The 22,474-nt window shown below is 40.1% G+C and overlaps 1 protein-coding gene across 19 annotated transcripts in view; it reads left to right on the top strand.

The window, feature by feature from the left end:
- The window catches only part of SIPA1L1 (signal induced proliferation associated 1 like 1), a 503,209-nt gene that overhangs the window by 206,399 nt on the left and 274,336 nt on the right, over positions 1 to 22,474 (top strand). For 2 of the 19 annotated variants that reach the window (XM_079911865.1, XM_079911866.1), the window contains exon 4: positions 6,548 to 6,682. The exons of the other annotated variants lie outside the window; for them this stretch is intronic. The gene's annotated coding sequence lies outside the window, so the exon portion shown is untranslated. The remainder of the gene's footprint in view (positions 1 to 6,547; positions 6,683 to 22,474) is intronic. 19 annotated transcript variants of the gene reach the window in all.

Here is a 22,474-nt window from a genome sequence, read left to right as displayed (position 1 = left end):
TCCTGTGCAGTTTTTAGTCATTGATTTCTGAATTCAGCATTTTCACTGTTACAGTAAATACTTCAGATACTTTTCTGGCAACTTAATAATAAAAATATTTTTGTTACATACGTCTATTTTCATTCCCTAATAATTGCATTTTAGAACATCTTCTATGTGTTTCTTAAAATTTGATGGGAGGTTGTACCCCAGCCCATGTTCTGAATAAGAGCCTTGTTAACCCTGATGCATTAATATATAATTTGGAATACCAAGTGTATCCTGAAGAATTGAGAGATGGCTGGATGATCTGATTGATTGACATTTGCTCTCGGTTACTGCTAGGTAGAGACCCAGTTCTGTCCTGTGCCTATCCCAACGTTTTAGTGGATATTTCTCAAACATTTTACTCAGTTGTCAAGTGACATTCTCATTGAACAAAATAACAGTTTAATTCGATTGAAAGAGACTTTTCTACAGGCTGAAATGCTATAATATGCTAAGCTCCTAAATTCAGATAAAAAAGTGGTTTGGGGTTATGTGAGTTTCTTTGATTTTGGTACTTTGTACTTAACCTTCTTTTCAGCCAGATGCTGAAACAAAGAGTTTGGGAATTTTCTATTGCCTGCTTTGTCAGAAGCAGAAACAGATTGCCTAAGGAGTCAGCTCTTCCGGAGAGCTGCATTCTATAAAGGACGGTCAAGGTTATCTGAGCATCTCACCTCTGTAAACCTGTGTGCAGAGCTGAGGGCTTCTTTTCAGACGCCTGCTGGGTAATTGGAGCACTGATTTCAAAGTGGCTTGCTATTTCTGACCTTCCTTGAATTTCAGTAAGAGAAATTGGGGAATGATTATCTCTGAAAATGTTTTGAAAGTACATTAAGACACTTTCCTGTTAGCATTGATTTGACCATTCCCAGAGTCATTCTTTAAAAGAGGTAGGAATCCAAGAAAGATTTTTAGATCTCTGTAATTTTTAGCCATTTGAAGAGCCTAAGTTTTTTAATTAGCAACACAACTGAAAAACTACCTTTGAGAATGCAGTACTTTGCAACCATCAAAAAATTGCTGAGTGGTGAGGCAAACAGCCTGCAGGGTTGCTCAATGTAGGTAGCTGTAGCTCAGGTACTTTGCGAAGGACGAAAAAATCGGTGCATGTTATTGAGTGCCCTCTGGTTTTCACCTCTATCTTGGAAGTTGTTTTCCAAGATTTCCTTTTTTTTTTTCTCCTCAATACCTGTATACTATTGAAATGTGCAACTTCAGTGCACTCCCTGTATGTCTTAAGGTATTTTTAAACACTCTTAAATAAGGATCATCTCCTGGTTGGTACACTTGAATATGACAGTTCTTAGCAGAAGTGTTAAGTTCTAGGGTTACTATGAGGGCCAAACCTGTTTAGCTTTTATGTTGGAGCAGCTACATCTTGTCTTTTAAATTGAGTTTAATAACCTGAACGCCTGGGCACTTAGATCACTTCTTTTAATGGTGGTAATATCTGATGATGCTGGTACAGTACATCTGTTAGGTGAGGTGGGAGAGTCTTCTCCTATGCATTCATGAACACTGGCTCCACTCGGGCAACAGAGGGGAAGGAGCCATGAATGCAACAGTTCTCCACACCTGCTGGCGGCATGACTCTTGGCTTTTCTAAATCAATTCTTCTTTCCTAACTTCTCTCTATTTAAGGACTATCCAAAACAATTCCCTTCCTTCAAAAGAAAACAAAAATTCAAAAAGACAAAAAAAACCCCATAAAGCCGAAACCCACAAAACCTTGTATTTTATATGTAGTCCTATGTGTAGCTTATTGAATGCATCATTCTTGTATTTTTTAATTTATTTATGTTTTGAGTAGTGTTGTTCTAGAATATAAAATTGAACTGAGAAAGTATACTTTTTTCCTTCCCTTAACAATTTTAAAAAATTGCTGTATTCTTTCTAAACACCCAACGAGAAACAGTGATAGTAATTGAAAATGATCTCTGACTAAATTATGTGCTTTAGCTTTAACTTGAAGACATTTGAATAATTTTCTCAAGTATATTTTTCTTTGGATTTTCCCATTCTTGTATAGACAATTAGGTACTCGTAGGTGAGTGAGATATTACTTAAATTTTTCCCTTGTTTCAGTTTGGTTATTGCATTCCAGGCTTCTGCTTTTAATGGGAGAGTAACTGAGGAAATTTTAAAAAGCTCTTCACTTCTTTTTTTTCTTGAAAATAAAATAAAAAAGAATAACACTAGTCACATTTACTTAAGACTAATAGCTTGCGGGTGTAATACACAAAAATAAAGACATCCTTTTTGTTGTTTTATGGGAAGTCCCAACCATTAGTAAGTGTAAAAAGAGAGAAAAAATATGTATGTCATTGCATTCTCCTAGACTTTTCTTGGTGTTATATGGAGTGGTAGCAAGAAACCTAATAATCATAGTGCCTTACATTGGCCATCCAGATGATAGAATGTCTATAGCAGATTCACAAATCACTTAAGAAATGGAAGCTTGGAGAACATTTTCTCCCTGGCTGACCATCCTGTAGAACTCCCTCTTATCCACTGATGCACCCTACCCCTTTTCTCATTTTTCTTACAGATTATGTCTTCCTTAAAACATGAGAGAACAGCTGTTTATATCCAATAGTTTCCTTTAAACATAGCCCAGTGACAGAGACAGTAGATTAATAACAGGAGTTTGAATATATTAACTCTTAGAAGAAAAAAGCTCAAATGTTGACCTTGAGTAGACTTGTTAGATTCTGTGCGTCAACCTGAGTTATTTCACAGTGGCACTGAGGGTACAAAAGGAGGCAACTTTTTCAGATAAATAATAGCTGAAATTTTATATTTTGTTTTTTCTAAACTTTTACTTTATATTAGAGTATAGTTGATTTACAGTGTTGTGTTAGCTTCAGGTGTACAGCAAAGTGATTCAGTTACACATATACATATATCTGTTCTTTTTCAAATTCTCTTCCCATTTAGGTTATTGCAGAATATTGAGTTCCCTGTGTTATACAGTAGGTCCTTGTTGCTTATCTATTTTAAATATGGTAGTGTGTATATGTCAATCCCAAACTCCCAAGGTATCCCTCCCCCGCACCTTTCCCCTTTGCTCACCATATGTTTGTTTTCTAAGTCTGTGAGTCTGTTTGCATTTTGTAAATAAGTTCATTTGTATCATTTTTAAGATTTTTTCAGATAAATACAAGTGGAAATTTTATTAACTGAAAGTTGACTATAATGTAATATGAAAATATTAAAAATTCAGAGTAGCAAAGGGATGATTGCAGATTTTTCCTTTTATCTTTGGCCGTGACTAATTTGACTTGAATTTGGCATGCCTGGGGGTCACTTCAGCATTATTTCATCATGCTTATTTATCATTCAAAGCTTCGTCTTTGTTCTTAAAAAAAAAACATTTTAACAGACTGTAGAACTGTACTGTGACCCCTGCACATTTGCTAATGCTATCATCACCTTTCTCTTTTCAGTGAGAACAACTTCTTCTCACTGAATTCTTACCTTTATCTTCTTCAGAACCTGAGAGTACAGCTGTCCCCATCAAATAGAGCGTTGCCTCTTCTAAATTCAGTCGGTGGCAAATAGAACACATGGGAATAGGAATTAAGTTGTCTTTGGAGGAGTGTCTTGTTTCTTAGTACCTGCTCATATGTGGGGGGCCCTGGATTTGTATGGCTATGATTCTTTCTAACGATACCATGTTACCCACTTTCTTGACTGTCCCATAAATTTAAAGTTTGCTGTTAGGAGTAGATTTGAACTTCTAAAGTAAGGAATCAGAAAACAGAGAAGCAATAACATGAACCGTGTTTGAGTGGGTGGAGGGCAGGGTGGGAATTATGCATCGCTCTGCCTCCCCTCCCTGCCTTGAAAACTTGGGTGGGTGGAAGCATTTTTGAACACCTGGCTTCTGGGAGCAGGTCACAGGATGGAATGAGAGGTGAAACTTGGGGAGAGCTAGCACCTGCCAGTTCTTCATGATACACTGATGTGTCTCAAAGGCCTTGGGAAACTCTTAGTGTTGGGGGTTTTGCTTTAAAACCTGAGCTTTGTTTTAATGTTTGTCAATACCTAAGAATATTTTAGATATAAAAGGAACTTGTAAATGTCTTCACTAGTATTTGAGTGGCTTTCGTCAAAATCATGCAAGCAAAATTCGGGTCATATGGTGGGTGAAGTCTTATGTGTAGGGACGTCCAGTATGCCGTGTTTTGGGGGTTTTGGTACTCCTTCTCCTGGGAGGAGGGCTTTATTGTATCTTTTTGGAAAAGACTTTTTTTTTTTTAGTTGACATGTTTGTTTATTTATTTATTTTTGGCTGCATTGGGTCTTCGTGTGCACGGGCTTTCTCTAGTTGCAGTGAGCTGGGGCTAGTCTTTGTTGCGGTGCGTGGGCTTCTCATTGCAGTGGCTTCTCTTGTTGCGGAGCATGGGCTCTAGGTGCGTGGGCTTCAGTAGTTGTGGCACATGGGCTCAGTAGTTGTGGCTCATGGGCTCTAGGGCGCAGGCTCAGTAGTTGTGGTGCATGGGCCCCAGAGAGCGTTGGCTTCAATAGTTGTGACGCACGGGCTTAGTTGCTCTGTGGCATGTGGGATCTTCCCGGACCAGGGATCGAACCCATGTCCCCTGCATTGGCAGGCAGATTCTTAACCACTGTGCCACCAGGGAAGTCCCCGGAAATGACTTTTAAGCAAGGCCCTAGGCTTGAGGAAAGCTACTGTTCACATCTGCACAGAACATGCCAGAGTTTCTAGTGAGTCTCTGAGAGGTGTGGGTGTACAGCCCTTCCAGATAACATCAGCCTTTTCAGAGCAGGGGATGTTTCTCAAACCATTGTTTGTTTCTGCACATGGCTAGCTCTGTGTTCTTCTTGTAATGGTTTCCTTAATGAAAATGGACTGATCAGTGCTCTGGAGGAGTCTTCAGTGCTAAATAATGAATGGTTGCTCAAGAACTAATAGACTTTGATTTTTTTTTTCAAGGAGTCATTAAAAAAAAAGTCTAACTCAGTTCAGTAACTGACCCCTTTCTGCTACTGACGTTTTTTACCCCCAGTCAATTGGAAAATAAATGGTTTGAGAAATTGTCTAGGTAACATTTGATGGGTATAGGGACCTCTGGGCATGTTCTAACCATAAAGCTTTTGTAGTTACAAGCAGTTGGACATTCTACTGCTACTGCTGCTTGTTTCTTCCCTGGATGTATTAGTGGGAAAGTTAATTCAATTAAGTATGTAACTGTTTAACTCCAGTTACTTACAGAGCTTTTTGCTTAGCGTTGACAGGGATGGAAATATAACAAAGAAATGCCCCTTATTTTTCTAAGGGGGGAAATAAGACATGATTAAAAATTGTCATACTAAGTGATCAAATGTAATTAGGCATTTAGTGGAAGTACAAGTACAATGTATTGAGGTGTCTGTAGAGGGGGAATTAAATCCATGGAGGTGGCATCATTGGAACTGGGCACTGAGAGACCCATCCATCCACTAAAAGAGTAACATTTGTTTCTTCAAACAACCAAAGTAATTCATATTTATTGTGTAAAATGTGGATGTTCCTAAAGGGCACAGACGTCAAAGTAAAAATTACCAAATTCCTACAAGATCACCCAGTCTCTACCACCCAGGGATAACTACCCCTACAACCATTTTCACTTTTTATTTGTGAGGTTTTTCAATCATGCACAAAAATAGAATAGCACAGCGATCCCCCATGTTCCCATCAGTCTAGCTTCAACAAGTACAGACATCTTGCCTTTCTTGTTCCATCTATCTTCTTCCTTTATGATTGTTTAAAAAAATTTTTTTTTGAGTTTTAAAGCACAGCCCAGATATTATACCATTTAACCAAAATACTTCAGTAAGAATTTTAAACAGATAATGACTTAAAAAATAGTCACAATGTCATTACCCTTAATGAAATTAATGATTATTTAATATCATTTACTTCTAGTTTGTCCTGGTGTCCATGTTCACTTCCTTTGTCTCAAAATTGTCGTTTTACAGTTTGTTGGAATCAGGATCCAAGCCTGATGAACGCATTGCGTTTGTCTCTTTCAAGACTTTCTTAATCTGTAACATTTTCCCTTCTCTCCTTTTTTTCATGTAATTTATTGTAGGAGAAATTGGGTCATTTGCTTTTCAGGATTGCTAATATTATAATAGTTTTCTTTCATTTTTGTCCTTCTACGTGACCATGTATATGTTTTAAAAGCAAAATTGGGATCATACTTTGCATGCTGTTTTATAAGATATTTTTAACACAATGATATAAGGAGGACAGTTTGTTATTATTTAGTCTTTTATGATTAGTTTTTCTTTTCTGTTAAATCTTACGGCATTATAGTAACTAAAGATGAGAAGGATGCGTTTGACTGTATTTAAAGTAAATCTTACATTGATTATATGTAGTATTACAACAACGAATTGGTTATTTTTCCCCTCTCTCCCTCCCTCCTTCCCTCCCCCTGCCCCATTCCTCCCTCCCTCCCTCGCTTCCTTCCTTTCTTCCTTCTTTCCTTCCTTTCTTCCTTCTTCACTCTAGGACTTCTTACAGATAGACATAGTATTGGCAATGCAGTTGCCTGAATCAAGAGCCATTTTATTTTCCCTGAAGAATGGAGATATGGATGGGTGTATAAACGAGAGCCTGGCTGATGGTTCACTCCTCGCTGAGGAGGTAAATGGTGCCCACGCAAGGCCCTGATTTTTCTGGAGAGTCCCTGCAAGAAGGGAACCCTGCTTGTTATTGTTGCTGTAAGCTGACCTTTACTAAAAAGTTAAGTTTGCATTCTCCCATACACATTGACCACTGGTGGGAAAGGATTCTTAGTGGTTAAAGGGAGCGTTCACTGTTTTAATTTAGTAATGTTAACATAATCTTGACGATTCTATATTAGGTCCTCTTTCAGTTGCTGTCAAGTTTTTAGCCTGGAAAAAAGAATATGTGTGCAAGCTCCCGCCAATAATAATTTGTTATACCTGCTTGAAGCTTCATGTGGCCATTTAAGTCGACAGTCTTCTGTTCTTCATCAGATAAAACCCCAGCTTCATTTGTGATGTTCTGCTTGCTCCTGGTAGTTTGTCTTCTTTTGCGTTTGATTAGATGTGAATTTAGCAGTGGTTGCAGGGATATCTGTATTTCGCCTGATTCTGTACTCCTGTCATTTAATAACCCAGTAACATCCTTGTAAGATGTTTTTTATTAATTAATTTTTTAATAAAAGTAATGAATGAGTTTATAAGATTTACTCCCTGTCTCCTCTTGCTGGTTCCCCTGTTCTCCAGAGGCAAACACTTCGTTGATTTGGTATTTATAATATAAACGTATTGTATTTTGTGTTTAAAATTTCACGTAATTGGTGTTGTATTGAATATCACTAACTATTTTTTTGTCATTCAGGAACATGGTTTGGAGGTCTGTCCATGCTAGTTGATATAAATCTAGTTCAGCCTTTTTAACTGCTGCCTAATGTCATGTAGACTAGTCATGGGAATATACCATAGTTTTCCTGCCATTTTCCTGTTGGTGATCTTCTAGGTTGTTTCCGATAGCTTCCGATTACAAAGAAGGCTGCAAAGAATAACCTTGTCCTTGGTTCTGTGTACGTGGGCATATGTTTCTCTAGGCAGTTGTCAGGTCATGGGATATTGTAATAGATACTCCCAAATTGTTTTACCAGAGTGACTCCCATCAACAGAGAGAATTTAATCTTTAATTCCACATATTTATCTAGAGAAATGGGATGGAGCTGGGGCTAATTTTGAAGAACTGACTTATTGACAAATAAGTAGACCTCATTAACTTCTAATATTTGGCTATGAAGTGTTTTTTTCTTTTTTAAGGCTAGTTTTATTTATTGGACTCTATTTTGCTACCAGATGTGAATTTATTTATACGTATGGAATTCTGCAATTAAGTAATGACAAGTACATTGTCATAATTGCTATTAAGCTTTTGTATAGAAATAACAGCTTGTTTTAGTATCTGTGCATTGGAGGTAAAGCTGGGTGTGAGGGCTGTCTTCTGTGCTTCTGAGGATGGAAGCCCCCTTCAGTTAATTGCTCACCTCTGTTCTAACGGCTAAGGAACATGCTGAATGTTCAGTGTAACACCTCCCTCATTAGGGACACCGCAGGCAGAGGGAATACATAATTAAATGAGAGCCACTGCTGTCACAGGAAGACATACCATGCTTTGTCCTTTGGGTTTCCCTTAAAGGACTTCTTAGAGGGCACTCTTCAAAGTAAAGGATGGTCTATACCCCTTTGCTTTCCTTTGTCTAGCATGACAGGGAAGACAGATACAGTTCCTTATTCCTTTGCTCTCTTAAGAAAAGAATATAACCATTATTTTAGCGGTTGATTATGTTCAGGAGCTTGGATTTTTGAAGTCAGTCTTAATATTATGCCCCTTCTTTCTCCACAGTAGTTATTGTCCTTTTTTTTTTTTTTTTTTAAATTTTTTGGCTGCATTGGGTCTTCGTTGCTGCGCGCAGGCTTCCTCTAGTTGCAGCGAGCGGGGGCTACTCTTCGTTGCGGTGCGCGGGCTTCTCGTTGCGGTGGCTTCTCTTGCTGCAGAGCGCGGGCTTCAGTAGTTGCGGCACCCAGTCTCAGTAGTTGTAGCACGTGGGCCCTAGAGCACAGAGGCTTCAGTAATTGCAGTGTGTGGGCTCAGTAGTTGTGGCTTGCAGGACCTAGAGTGCAGGCTCAGTAGTTGTGGCGCACGGGCTTAGCTGCTCTGCGGCATGTGGGATCTTCCTGGACCAGGGATTGAACCTGTATCCACTGCATTGGCAGGCGGATTCTTAATTACTGTGCCATCAGGGAAATCCTCGTGCATTTTCTTTTTAACATCTAAAGTCCTCTACCTGGAGGCCTCATCGGGATGCTGAGCCTTGCTGTTTTCATCTGTCAGTGGGCTCCCAAGCCACGTACCTTGCAGGGTTGTAAGGTGTTCATTGCCTGTGTGGTGCCTACCAGGAAACGAGCTGTCCAAGTCATGTGGACCACCCTTCCCCTGTAACAGATGAGGAAACCGAGGTTCAGAGTGTGAAGTGACATGTATTCTCCACTTTTGGTTTATCTTAATGACTAAAATAGATCCCTGCCACACATTACGTCCCATTGCATCTCTGCTTCTTGAGAAAGCACAGTGGTAGCTTCTGTGCGCATCTTTCTCCTTGCCTGGCATTTCCTTTTCTTCTCTCTACCTGTCAGTCACCTTTCCCTCCTTTGAAACATGTTCAAGTTCCTTTCCTCAGGGAGGCTGTTCTGGCTAATCCAGCAGATGGATGTTATTTCATATCCTCATCCCCTCAGATGTGTCATTTCACTGTGGACATGTGAACTCATTTGTATGTTTCTTGGAAAACTCTTCTCTGTCCCCATATTATTTAGAAAGGACCTATACCATAAAATGCTGGTTATTTAGGGGGAAAGAACTACTTTAGAAGAAAACCATATTTGTTAGCAACGCAATGTTATTTCTGTGTTTTAAAAGGGAAAATTTCAATGGACAGAGCTAAGCTCTTAATATGCACTGTACCATGCTTTGTTAGCATGTTCACTGCTACTCACCTCTGTTCTGCCTTTTACACAGTCACCTTTCAACCCAGTAGGTTCGAACTAAGGATTGTGTTAAATAAACGAGAACAAAATTCTCCACTGATCATTCATGTATCTTTGCCTGTGGATGAGTTTGCCTGTGACTTTCCCCCCGTGTTCCCCTCTTTTTTCTGTGCTGTGAAAAGTGGTAAACAAAACAAAAATATCACGTAGCAATATGCACTCCTAAAGATAGCTTGCAGAAGAAGTTATATGTGGATTAACCAGTACATAGAAGATCACATGAAAGCCAAGTTAGAGACGTTTATAATCTTAAACATGAACAAATGCACAATTCAGTGACTGTTTCACTGTACACAGTACACATTTCAATTTCACTTCAACATGCAGTTGGATGAATCATTTTCTCATTCACTTGAGAGCTGCTTATATATGGCACCAGTTTGTAAGCAAATATCATTTTGTGTTTGTGTTAGGCCGCTGTGGAATAGGGTAGTAATGTGGGGACCAAATGCGTGTGTTGATGTGTACGTCTGTGTAAAAAGACTGCAGGGTCTTAGTTTATATTTGGGGTGTGAAGGAAAAGAAGTCTGATAGATCTGGAAGGAGCCTTAACTGTCGTCTGTACATTTTGTAGATGAAAAATAGGTATTTACAGAGATCAGTGTTTGCCCCAGGTTATATTGCTTTATGGTGTTGGTACTTGGGCTTAGAGCTCTGGGCTGGTGGAAATGGGACGGCACTGTTAATGCTTTTGTGACACATTCAGTGGTATTTCTTTACCCATTCAGGGACCTCAGAATATTTCCTAAGTCATTTGTCTTTTGTACTTTGAATATGTTTTTAATTAATTTTTATTGGAGTGTAGTTGCTTTACAATGTTGTGTTAGTTTCTACTGTACAGCAAAGTGAATCAGCTGTACGTATACATATATCCCCTCTTTTGTTTGGATTTCCTTCCCATTCAGGTCACCACAGAGCACCGAGTAGAGTTCCCTGAGCTATACAGTAGGTTCCATTAGTTATCTATTTTATACATAGTATCAATAGTGTATATATGTCAATCCCAATCTCCTAATTCATCCCACCTCCCCCTTCCCCCCTTGGTGTCCATACATTGGTTCTCTATATCTGTGTCTCTATTTCTGCTTTGCAAATAAGTTCATCTATACTATTTTTCTAGATTCCACATATATCCGTTAATATATGATACTTGTTTTTCTCCTTCTGACTTAGCTTCACTCTGTATGACAATCTCTAGGTCCATCCACGTCTCTACAAATGACCCAATATTGTTCCTTTTTATGGCTGAGTTATATTCCATTGTATATATCACATCTTCTTTATCCATTCATCTGTCAATGGATATTTAGGTTGTTTCTATGCCTTGGCCATTGTAAATAGTGCTGCTATGAACATAGGGGTGCATGTATCTTTTCAAATTATAGTTTTGTTTGGATATATGCCCAGGAAGGGGATTGATGAATCACATAGCAACTCTATTTTTAGTTTTTTGAGGAACCTCCATACTGTTTTCCATAGTGGCTGTACCAATTTACATTCTTATCAGCAGTGTAAGAGGGTTCCCTTTTTTCCACACCCTCTCCACCATTTGTTGTTTGTAGACTTTTTAATGATGGCCATTCTGACTGTTGTGAGGTGGTACCTCATTGTGGTTTTGATTTGCATTTCTCTAATAACTAGTGATGTTGAGCATCTTTTCATGTGCCTGTTAGCCATTTGTATGTCTTCTTTGGAGAAATGTCTATTTAGGTCTTCTGCTCTTTGGACATTCTTAAGCATGCTGCCCACAAGTTTTTTTCCTGAAGAGACATCATAGAAAACCAAAACTTTGTCTAAACTGGAGTTTTAGCATTTTATTCTATTGTTAAATGAGTGATTTTTCTTTGAAAAGCATTTTAATGGCCTTTGCGGAAAAAGTTTTTGAAAACCCAAGGCAGTTGCACAATGTCACCTTTTCAAGTGTTGACGTTAATTATGCCTAACTTCTACCATAAGGACTTCATCTTACTTGTCTTTATAGTCCCTACAGCTCTAGCACAGAGCAAAATGTTTAGGAAGTGAGGTTGGAGGGTCGTTTATCTAAAATACTTCTATGTTCCTACCCAAATCCTCAGTGAGAAGTACTTCACCAATATCTGCCCCTTCTCTCTTCCGTGTCGTTGTGAACTAAGGATCACAGGAAACCCCTAGAAGAATTGTTCGGCTATTTGAAGTACAAAATTTCATACTAATCAAAAATTGGATCACTGGACCAGAACATAATAATTTTGGCTCTCATTTGTTAAACTCTTACCATGTGGCAAATGTTCTCCGTATTCTTTGAGAATAGAGCTGAGTTGGCATGGCCTCTGTCTTTAAGTACCTAAAACCTAGCCTTTGAGGCAGGTGTGTGTTTAGGTGCAATAATGGAAGTATATTAGAAGTGTTGAAGCAATACACATACCCTTGGTGTTTCTCGTTAGCAGTATGTGGAAGGATATGAATACCATGAACGATGGAAGTAATTAGGTTTTTTAAAATTAAATCTTATGTTTTGAATAGCTAATATATAACCATAGAGTAAAATCCAAAAGGTTATGCAGTGAAACTAAACTGTGTAGATTTTATTCGAATCTCACAGTTTTTCTGCTGATGCCCTTTTTCTCTTCAAGGATTCAATCCAGAAATGTCAGATTACGTTTAGTATATATACTTTTTAAAATTTAGTTTTACACAAATTGTAGCATACTGTACTGTGCTTTTCACTCTTTCATTCCAGTTTGTGATTGTACTTTATTATACAGTCTCTTAATAGTGGACTTTATGTTGTTTCTGACCTTTTGATATTATTAACAGTGCCTCTATGGCTTGTCCTTGAACTTTTAAGTGTGCAGGTTTATATAGAGGAGTTTCTGGGTTAAAGAATATGTATCCTAAAACTGGTGTAGCCACTGTGGAAAACAGTATGGAGGTTCCTCAAAAAGCTGAAAATAGAACTGGCATATGATCCAGCAATTCCAGTTAGGGGTATCTATCCGAAGAAAGCAAAAACACTAATTTGAAAAGATATGTATGCCCCCCTGTGTTCATTGCAACATTATTTTCATTAGCTAAGATATGGAAATAACCAAAGTGTCCATCCGTAGATGAATGGATAAAGAAGATATGGTATAGATATACAACGGACTATTTGCCATAAAAAAGATGAAATGCTGCCATTTTCCCTAACATGGATGGACCTGGATGGCATTGTGCTAAGTGAAATAATTCAGACAGAGGAAGACAAGTACCCCATGATTTCATTTATATGTGGAATCTAAAAAACAAAACAAACAGAAAAACCAAAACGAAGTCCAGACTCATAGATACAGAGAACAGATTGGTAGTTGCCAGAGGGGAGGGGATTTGGGTTGGGTAAATTGGGTGAAGGGGATCAAGAGGTACAAACTTCTATGTATAAAATAAGTCAGGGGGATGTAATGTACAGCATGGGGATGCAGTCAGTAATACTGTATTAACTTTGTATGGTGACAGATGGTAACTAAACCCATTTTGGGGATCATCTCACAATATATACAAGTGTCGAACGACTATATTGTACATATGCAACTAATATAATATTGTATGTCAAATATGTGCTTCAATTAAAAGAAAAAAGAAGCAAAAGCCATTCAGCTAAAAAGGGGCTCTGCCAAGAATAGAAAAAAAAAAAGCATGACCATCTGCCATACATTTATGCTCTTCTGGTACGGTAGTTGTTTCTCCCACTAAAAAACCCCACACCAAGAATATGTATCTTCACATCTTTGATAAGTATTGTTAAACTGTCCTCCACAGACATTGTACAGATTTACACTCCCACCAGCAATGTACGCCTTTCTCTTCCCACTTGCCAGTAGTGTGTGAATAAACCGTTGATCCTTGTCCGTTTCATAGCTGAAGAAAGGAATCTTCTTGTGGCTTTCCTGTGCGTTTCTCTCGTAAATGAGGTTGCACATACTGTTGGGTGTTTAAGAGCGGTTTTTCTTTCTGTGAATGGACTCTTGTGATTTTTGCCCATTTATCTAATGAGATAAGAGGTTAGCACTTTGTGATAGGAGCTGCTGATTTCTTTTCCTGGGTTCATATTTTGTCATTTATGGTAACTTTTGCCATGTGTAATTTGTTACTTTTGGATAATCAAATTTATTCATCTTCTATTTTATGGGTTTTGGATTTTATGTCCTACTTAGAAGGGTTTTACACTCTCAAAGAGGATGAACGATATCTCCTGGTTTCTTTTAATATTGGGTGGGCCAAAAAGTGCCTTCGGGTTTTTAAGTAAAAATAAAAGGCATGTTTTTCATTTGCACCAAGAACTTTATTGAACAATGTATTCACCCTTTGTTCCACTACCTTCTGACATTTTTCAGGCAACTTCATAATTCCATCTTCCCAAAACTTTTTATATTTCTGAGCAAAGAACTGTTCTAGGTGCCTTTTACAGTCTTCCAGGGAACTGAAGTTTTTTCCATTAAGAGAATTTTGTAAAGACCTAAATAAATGGAAACCCGAAGGTGCAATGTCTGGTGAGTATGGCGGATGAATCAGAACTTCCCAGCCAAGCTGTAATAGTTTTTGCCTGGTCATCAAAGAAACATGGCCGCCTTGCGTTATCCTGATGGAAGATTTTGCGTTTTCTGTTGACTAATTCTGGACGCTTTTCGTCGAGCGCTGCTTTCAGTGGGTGTAATTGGGAGCAGTACTTATCGGAATTAATCATATGGTTTTCCGGAAGGAGCTCATATAATAGAGGACTCCCTTCCAATCCCACCATATACACAACATCACCTTCCTTGGATGAAGACCAGCCTTTCGTGTGGTTGGTGGTGGTTCATTTCACTTGCCCCACGATCTCTTCCTTTCCATATTATTGTACAGTATCCACTTTCATCGGCCATCACAATTTGTTTTAAAAACAGAATGTTTTCATTATGTTTCAGTGGAGAATCGTATGTGGAAATACGGTCAAGAAGGTTTTTTTCACTTAACTTATGTACAACCCAAACATCAAAGCGATTAACACAACCAAGCTGATGCAAATGATTTTCCATGCTTGATGTGGATATTTCGAGTATGTTGGCTATCTCCCGCGTGGTATAACATTGATTGTTCTCAATTAATGTCTCGATTTGATGGCTATCAACTTCAACTTGTCTACCTGACCGTGGAGCATTCCCCAGCAAGAAATCTCCAGCACGAAACTTTGCAAACCACTTTTGACACGTTCGATCAGTCATAGCACCTTCTCCATACATTGCACAAATCTTTTTTTGTGTTTCGGTTGCGGTTTTACCTTTTTTGAAATAATAAAGCATAATATGCCAGAAATGTTGCTTTTTTCCTTACATCTTCAATATTAAAATGACTACACAAAAATCCACCAATTTGGTAAGTCTTTCCTTTTTTTTTTTTTTTTTTTGTGGTACGTGGGCCTCTCACCGTTGTGGCCTCTCCCGTTGCGGAGCACAGGCTCCGGACGCGCAGGCTCAGTGGCCATGGCTCACGGGCCCAGCCGCTCTGCTGCATGTGGGATCCTCCCAGACCAGGGCACGAACCCTTGTCCCCTGCATCGGCAGGCGGACTCTCAACCACTGCGCCACCAGAGAAACCGCTTTTTTTTTTTTTTTTTTTTTTGGCTGCATTGGGTTTTCATTGCTGCAAGCAGGCTTTCTCTAGTTGCCGCGAGCGGGGGCTACTCTTCATTGTGGTGCTCAGGCTTCTCATTGTGGTGGCTTCTCTTGTTGCAGAGCATGGGCTCTAGGCACCGGCTTCAGTAGTTGTAGCACGTGGTCTGAGTAGCTGTGGCACGTGGGCTCTAGGGCACGTGGGCTTCAGTAGTTGTGGCATGCGGGCTGAGTAGTTGTGGTGCATAGGCTTAGTTGCTCTGCAGCACGTGGGATCTTCCCCGACCAGGGATCGAACCCGTGTCCCCTGCATTGTCAGGCGGATTCTTAACCACTGTGTCTCTAGGGGAGTCCCAGGTCTTTTTTTTAAATGCATGCTGATAGGACAGCTGTCACATACAATCTAACAAAATTGTTTCGAATGAAGTTAAAGACAGCTAAGTGCTACTAGAGCCATCTTACGGAAAAAACCCGAATGAACCTTTTGGCCCACCTAGTACTTTTGTAGTTTCTTTTTTTTTTTGAATGTTTAAATTGTTTGATCAGTTTGTAATTTGTTGTTGTTGTTAGTTGATATCCCATTTTCTTTTCCATATGGCTGTACAGTTGTGCCTGTACCATTTATTGAGGAATTTATCTTTTCTGCACTGATTTTAAGTGTTACGTTTTATCCTATATCAAACTCTTTGAAGTATTTTTAGAATTTTTATTTTATCCTTGGTTTGATGGTCTATTCATGGACCAGTTTCACACTTTTAAATTGTTGTATATTTATAACACATCTTACTATCTGGCAAGTATTAAAGCTAGTTTCCTTTATTACTCTTCTTTTTCATAATTACTATTCTTGCTCATTTATTTTCCCATATGAACTTTAGACTCAGATTCTGAACTTTCATTCGTGATAAATTGGCACATTCATTTAGATTTTTTTAAAAGCATTGATCCTCTAGGAATTTGTTTGGTATAGCTCAAATATTTCTCAACTTCTACATTTTTTCAGTTGAGGTGTAACTGACATATAACATTGTATTAATTCCAGGTGTACAACATACTGATTGGACATTTACATACATTGCACAATGATCACCACAATGTGTGTTGTTAATACCCGTCACCATACATGTGGATAGTTACAAACTTCTTTTCTCTTGTGATGAGAACTTTTAAGATCTACTCTCCTAGCAACTTTCAGATGTGCAATGCAGTATTATTAACTGTAGTTGCCATGCTGTACATTACATCCCCCTGACCTATTTCTTTTATAAATGGAAGTTTTCACCTTTTGACCACCTTTACCTATATCACCCACCCCTTACCCTCTGCCTTTGGCAACCACCAATCTGTTCTCTGTCTATGAGCTTGGTTTGTTTGTTTTGTTTTTGTCTTAGATTCCACATATAAGTGAGATCATGTGTTATTTTTCTTTCTTTGTGACTTATTTCACTTAGCATAATGCCCTCAAGGTCCATCCATATTGTTGCAAATGGCAATATTTTATTTTTATGGCTGATATATATTCTGTCTCTCTCTGTATATATATGTATACACACACACACACACACACACACACACACACATATTCTAAATCTTCTTTATCCATTCATGTACTGATGGGCAGTTTGGTTGCTTCCATATCTTGGCTATTGTAAATAATGTTGCAGTGAACATAGAGGTATATATATCTTTTTGAACTAGTGTTTTTATTTTCTTCAAGTAAATACCCAGATGTGGAATTGCTGGATCATATGGTAGTTCTATTTTCAGTTTTTTTGAGGAACCTCCATACTGTTTTTCCATAGTGACTGCACCAATTTACAGTCCCACCAACAGTGCACAATGGTTCCCTTTTCTCCACATTCTCACCAACACTTGTTATTTGTCTTTTTGTTGATAGCCATTCTAACAGGTGTGAGGTGATAACTCGTTGTGGTTTTGATTTTCATTTCTGTGATGATTAGTGACGTTTCGTATTTTTTCATGTGTCTGTTGGCCATCTGTATGTCTTCTTTGGGAAAATGTCTATTCAGATCCTCTGCCCACTTTTTAATCATGTTGTCTGTTTTTTTCATGTTGAGTTGTATGAGTTCTTTGCATATTTTGGATATTAGCCCCTTATCGGATATATTCTTTGCAAATATCCTCTCCCATTCAGTAGGGTGCCGTTTTGTTTTGTTGATAGTTTCCTTTACTGTGCAGAAGCTTGTTAGTTTGATGTAGTCCCATTCTGCCTTTTGTTAAAGCTTATTTTAAAAAGATTTATTACTGATAATATAAAGGGCACTTACCCATAATCTTACCTTCTTATCAGGACAAACTACTGTTTTCATGTATTTCCTTCCATTTCCCCTACAGTCTTTGTGATGATGAGTCATGTTTAAAGGTCTTTCTTTTATTACTTTACATTCTGTAATTAGCACAGTGTCATGCAAACAGTAGGTAAACGTTTAAAGAACTCATCCATACTGCTGTGGGATTCTTGCCAGAGAGTAATTGTGGAGTGTCTATTAAAATTTAAAATGTGGGCTTCCCTGGTGGCGCAGTGGTTGAGAGTCCTCCTGCCTACGCAGGGGACACGGGTTCGTGCCCTGGTCCGGGAAGATTCCACATGCCGCGGAGCGGCTAGGCCCGTGAGCCATGGCCGCTGAGCCTGCGCGTCCGGAGCCTGTGCTCCGCAGTGGGAGAGGCCACAACAGCGAGAGGCCCGCGTAGCGCAAAAAAAAAAAAAATATTACAATGTATGCGTGCATACGTTAGAACCCCACAGCTGCATTACTCAGCATTTCCCCTAAGGAAAACAAGTGCATCTTATCAGTGAGGTATAGACTCCAGGGGCAATGACAAGTACTATTTTTTGCAGCACCTCCTGTCACCCTCATTATTTCTTTCCCTTTTAGTCATTAAATTCTGTTGACAATGTGAAATCTTTCAGGACTGGTTCATAGCCCATGCTGAGCACTTTTAATTTGATTCTCCACCTTACTTATTAATTTAAAAAATCTCTGTGACATAGTAATTCTTCAGATGAACATGTTAGAATTGATCGATGCCCCTTTCTGTGTTGAAAGTCACCATCATGAGGCACTGTTGCTGACTGCAGGGCCCTTGATGTGTGTTGGGGACGGAAATGCTCTCAGCCTTTGTGGTTCTGCTCAGTCAGCATAAGGAATCCTCTTCACAAAAACAAGGTCATCTCCATCCACTTCAGCTCCCTTTTTTCTGCTCTTCATTCCTTTTGGGAATACAGCTTCTTCACCCTATCCTGGATGTCAAATCTGTACCCCTGAATCTTTGAAATCTTTATTTCTATACCAGAGGAGTCCTTCATTAAGCAAACATTCATGCACAGTGTGGTTGGGGGGACACGATTGCTCTAGTACCAAATAGACTTGAATCAGGATCGCATCGGGACGGGGAAAATGGTTTTATGCAGAGTCCTAGAAAAAAAAGGGTCCCCTGGGCTTCCCTGGTGGTGCAGTGGTTGAGAGTCTGCCTGCCGATGCAGAGGACACGGGTTCGTGCCCCGGTCCAGGAAGATCCCACATGCCGCGGAGCGGCTGGACCCGTGAGCCGTGGCCGCTGAGCCTGCGCGTCCGGAGCCTGTGCTCCGCAACGGGAGAGGCCACAACAGTGAGAGGCCCGCGTACCGCAAAAAAAAAAAGGTCCCCTTCATTATCTTAGCATCAAGTCGAAGGGAGAAAGGAGAGAACCACCTGGTAACCTGGGGATTAAGGGAAGCAGGGAGGTGGAATTGGAATGTTTAAGCCCCTCAGCAGTGATTGGACTGGGTCATGCTCTCAAGCGCTTCGTGCCTCCCTTTTGGACCAGTTGGAAAGCTGTGGGCCGGTTACTGTGGGAATTGATGGGTGCTGCTGGCAGTGGGAGATGGAAAGTTCTTGGAATTGATCCAAAAATCCCAAGAGAGCAGGGTTTCTCCCCCTCTGGCTTCCCTGCTGTTCTTTTGACTCAGTTGCGTTTAGCTTGGGGAGGACATTTCCAATAGCTCGTGGTCCCTGGTGTCCCAGGGAGTGGTTGAGCGGGGCTCTCCCAGGCAGACTTCACAGAGAAGAGGGCTACACAAAGGACTGCTGGTTTCCGATGAGTTTCTGTTTTAGCAATTAGCTCCTTGGGCTTCAGTGAACTCAGAATTAAATGGAAGCTTCTGTTTCTTCTTACACTGTCAAGGAATGTGCTCCAGACAAGGAGAGGGGAAAATCAGTATTTAATTCTGGAATCACAACCTTTTCCTCTTCTTTACTGCCACCACCCCTCACTAAAAAGGGGGTGGGATGGGGAGCATTGTGTTTTTGTTAAAGGTTTGCTGATTCTGAAATGTTGGAGATAGAAAACAGATGTTTTATTGAGGTGATATCCACATTGGAAAATAGTGAGTTCAAAATGTATGTCAGCTTTCATTAATTTGATTAATCAATAACTTTAAAAAGGCTCTGAGTGTATGCTAGTTTGTTTTTATAACTACTCATGAATATGGAATGTAAAGCATGGATTTATTTTTCTAAGAAAAGTATTTGGCTTGAGGAGAGAAGAATGTTCAAGTATCGGGGCGGGGGGGCATTATAAAGTTCGAAAGGACAGAGTTGTTTCCCCTGACATTTTGGGTTTCAGTTCACCGTTTTCTGTTGTTTTTGATTCTTTTACCACCAATGAAAACCTTATTCAGGGAAGATGTTTCCTTTTGAATTTTAGGAGATTTTGTTGAATTCCTTCCCGAAAGATAAGAAAGAGGTCTAGGTCTCTTCAAACCTTGACTTCAGTGTCTTAGAGGTGAGGAATTACCTGGCAGAGCAACCATGTGATGTTGAATTACCTCGTGATTTGAATGATATATTTCTAGCGGCTTTGACACTCCCGTGTAGTTCGTTCAATTCCTGTTCTTTGGAGCGGAGGAGGGACTGGAAAGAAAGGCCAGTCATGCACAAGGCTTGCCCTCCTCAGGCTTTTTTTTTTTTTTAAATAAGTTTATTTATTTTAATTTCTGGCTGTGTTGGGTCTTTGTTGCTGTGCGCGGGCTTTCTGTAGTTGCGGCGAGCGGGGGCTACTCTTCGTTGCGGTGCGCGGGCTTCTCATTGCAGTGGCTTCTCTTGTTGCGGAGCACAGGCTCTAGGTACGCAGGCTCATTAGTTGTGGCACGTGGGCTCAGTAGTTGTGGCGCACAGGCTCAGTAGTTGTGGCGCACGGGCTTAGTTGCTCCGCAGCATATGGGATCTTCCTGTACCAGGGCTCGAACCTGTGTCCCCTGCATTGGCAGGCAGATTCTTAACCACTGAGCCACCAGGGAAGCCCCCCACTCCTCAAGCTTTTGATCGGGGAGATAAGATGATGGGAAAAATTAAAGTGCAGGGAAGGGTGTGGGGAGTTGTACAAGAAGTGAATTGATGGAGTGGGTGTGCATCCTAAGTTAAGCACCTTCCTTGGGAAAGTATAGAAGTCATCATAGAGGAGGTAGCAGTCGAGGGCCAGGGCTGTACTCCACCTCCAGGAATTCGGGAAGTCGCAGCTATTACGATTTGAACTGGAGCTTAAAGAACAAGCAGCATTTCAACAGGTGTTTTCCTTTGTTTCTCAGCCTCGGAGTCTCTCAACGCCTTGATTTTTTTATTTGTGTGCTTTGATTTACACCGATGAAGCACTTCATACTAAACATACTAGGCAGTCTAGGCTCAGGCCGTAAAGCTGCCATGGGAAGGGAGCGTCTGTTGGAGGAGACAGGTAATACTGTGACAGAGGGGAGCGCAGGTGCGGTGGGAGCCTGGAGAGAGGAAGGGCCGCTAATCCTGAGGAAGGGATATGGGGGCTCAGGGGCCCAGGGCGTGGGAGGCAGGGTTGTGCAGTGACTCCCGTACATTTGTTACTCTGCTGTGAAATTCGTGTAGCTCCTCCCCATTGACCAGTGAGAAAGCTGAGGCTCCTGGTGTGTCAGTTCCTTTCCCGAGGTCAGAGCATCCCCATTTGTTAGCATTGAGATTTAAACCCATTGCAGCGGTTGTTGCTCAGAACCCCAAACCTTGTAGAGTAGTTATTATGGCCCCTTGCTGTTCAGATTGAGGTTAGTGAGGCAGGTACCTTGCTTGAGGCCTGACTTGTACGTGGCAGAGTTGAGATTTCAATGATGTTTGGTTTCCAAAGCACATATCTGTCCACATAGAGAGCCCACCTGTGGAAATTCAGCAGAGGGGCACTAACAGAGGCTCAAAGAAGAGGCTACCCTTCAACTAGGCATAGTAGGGTGGATGCAATTTGCAATTATAGACAAGTATCAATGGACACTTAATGCAGATGGAATATATGAGAAAAAGCATGGTGAAGGGTAAAGTGGAGAGTGTGTTTAGTAAGAGAATAGTTCAATTTGCCTGGAGTGATGCCTGTGTGAAGAGGTATAGAGGGAAGTAAGTTGGAAAATTAGCTTGGAACCGACTTGTCTAGGACTTGGAATCCCTAGGTAAAGAATTTGGACTCTGTTTATGTAGGTATTGAGAAACTATTGATGCATTTGGGGCAGGTGAAGGTGGCTGCCCCAGAGGTGAAGGATATGATTTCTTTTTCATACTGAATTTGAATTTTATCTTTAACTATATCTTTGAATGAAATAAAATTTTTTCTAAATTCTTTAAAAGATAGAGCTAAGGAAAGTTAAGATTCAGTAGGAAAAGAATGTAAGGTTAACTGTCTAGGAAAGATTGTGAAACCTAGTTGTTTGTTTTGTGGGCTCTAATTCTGATTGTATAAATTTTCAGAATCTTGTCAGCTTCGTGGGTTCATGGCTATGAGATGACCATAAGCATGGTATTATCATAAATCTATTTGAAATAGTGGTGTTTCTGTGACTGACTTTACATATATATCCACTAAGTCTGCTGCAGGTGAAGGTTGTTTATGGGTCTGTTTCAGATCCAAAGTCTTGCGTAGGGAGTCTTCCCCACGGGATGTAAGGCTGGCCAAGCATTTAAATTGGACCCCCTGTATGGCTTTCCCTGGGCTGGCTTTCCTAGTCCCAGAAAAGAGTCAGTTCCAGCCAGACCTCTGGTGGCCGCTGTGCCCGTATTATTGCCCAGAAGTTCCGAAAGGGTTCTGGTTAAACCTTTTTTTTTTTTTTTTTTTTATTTATTTTTGGCCGCTTTGGGTCTTCGTTGTTGCATGTGGGCTTTTTCTAGTTGCGAAGAGCTGGGGCTACTCTTTGTTGCGGTGTGTGGGCTTCTCATTGCAGTGTCTTCTCT

The sequence above is a fragment of the Stenella coeruleoalba genome (genome assembly GCF_951394435.1).
Source record: "Stenella coeruleoalba genome assembly, chromosome: 2".
Lineage (NCBI taxonomy): Eukaryota > Metazoa > Chordata > Mammalia > Artiodactyla > Delphinidae > Stenella > Stenella coeruleoalba.
Note: the sequence above shows the minus strand (reverse complement) of the source record. Positions and strands in the feature narration are given on the sequence as shown.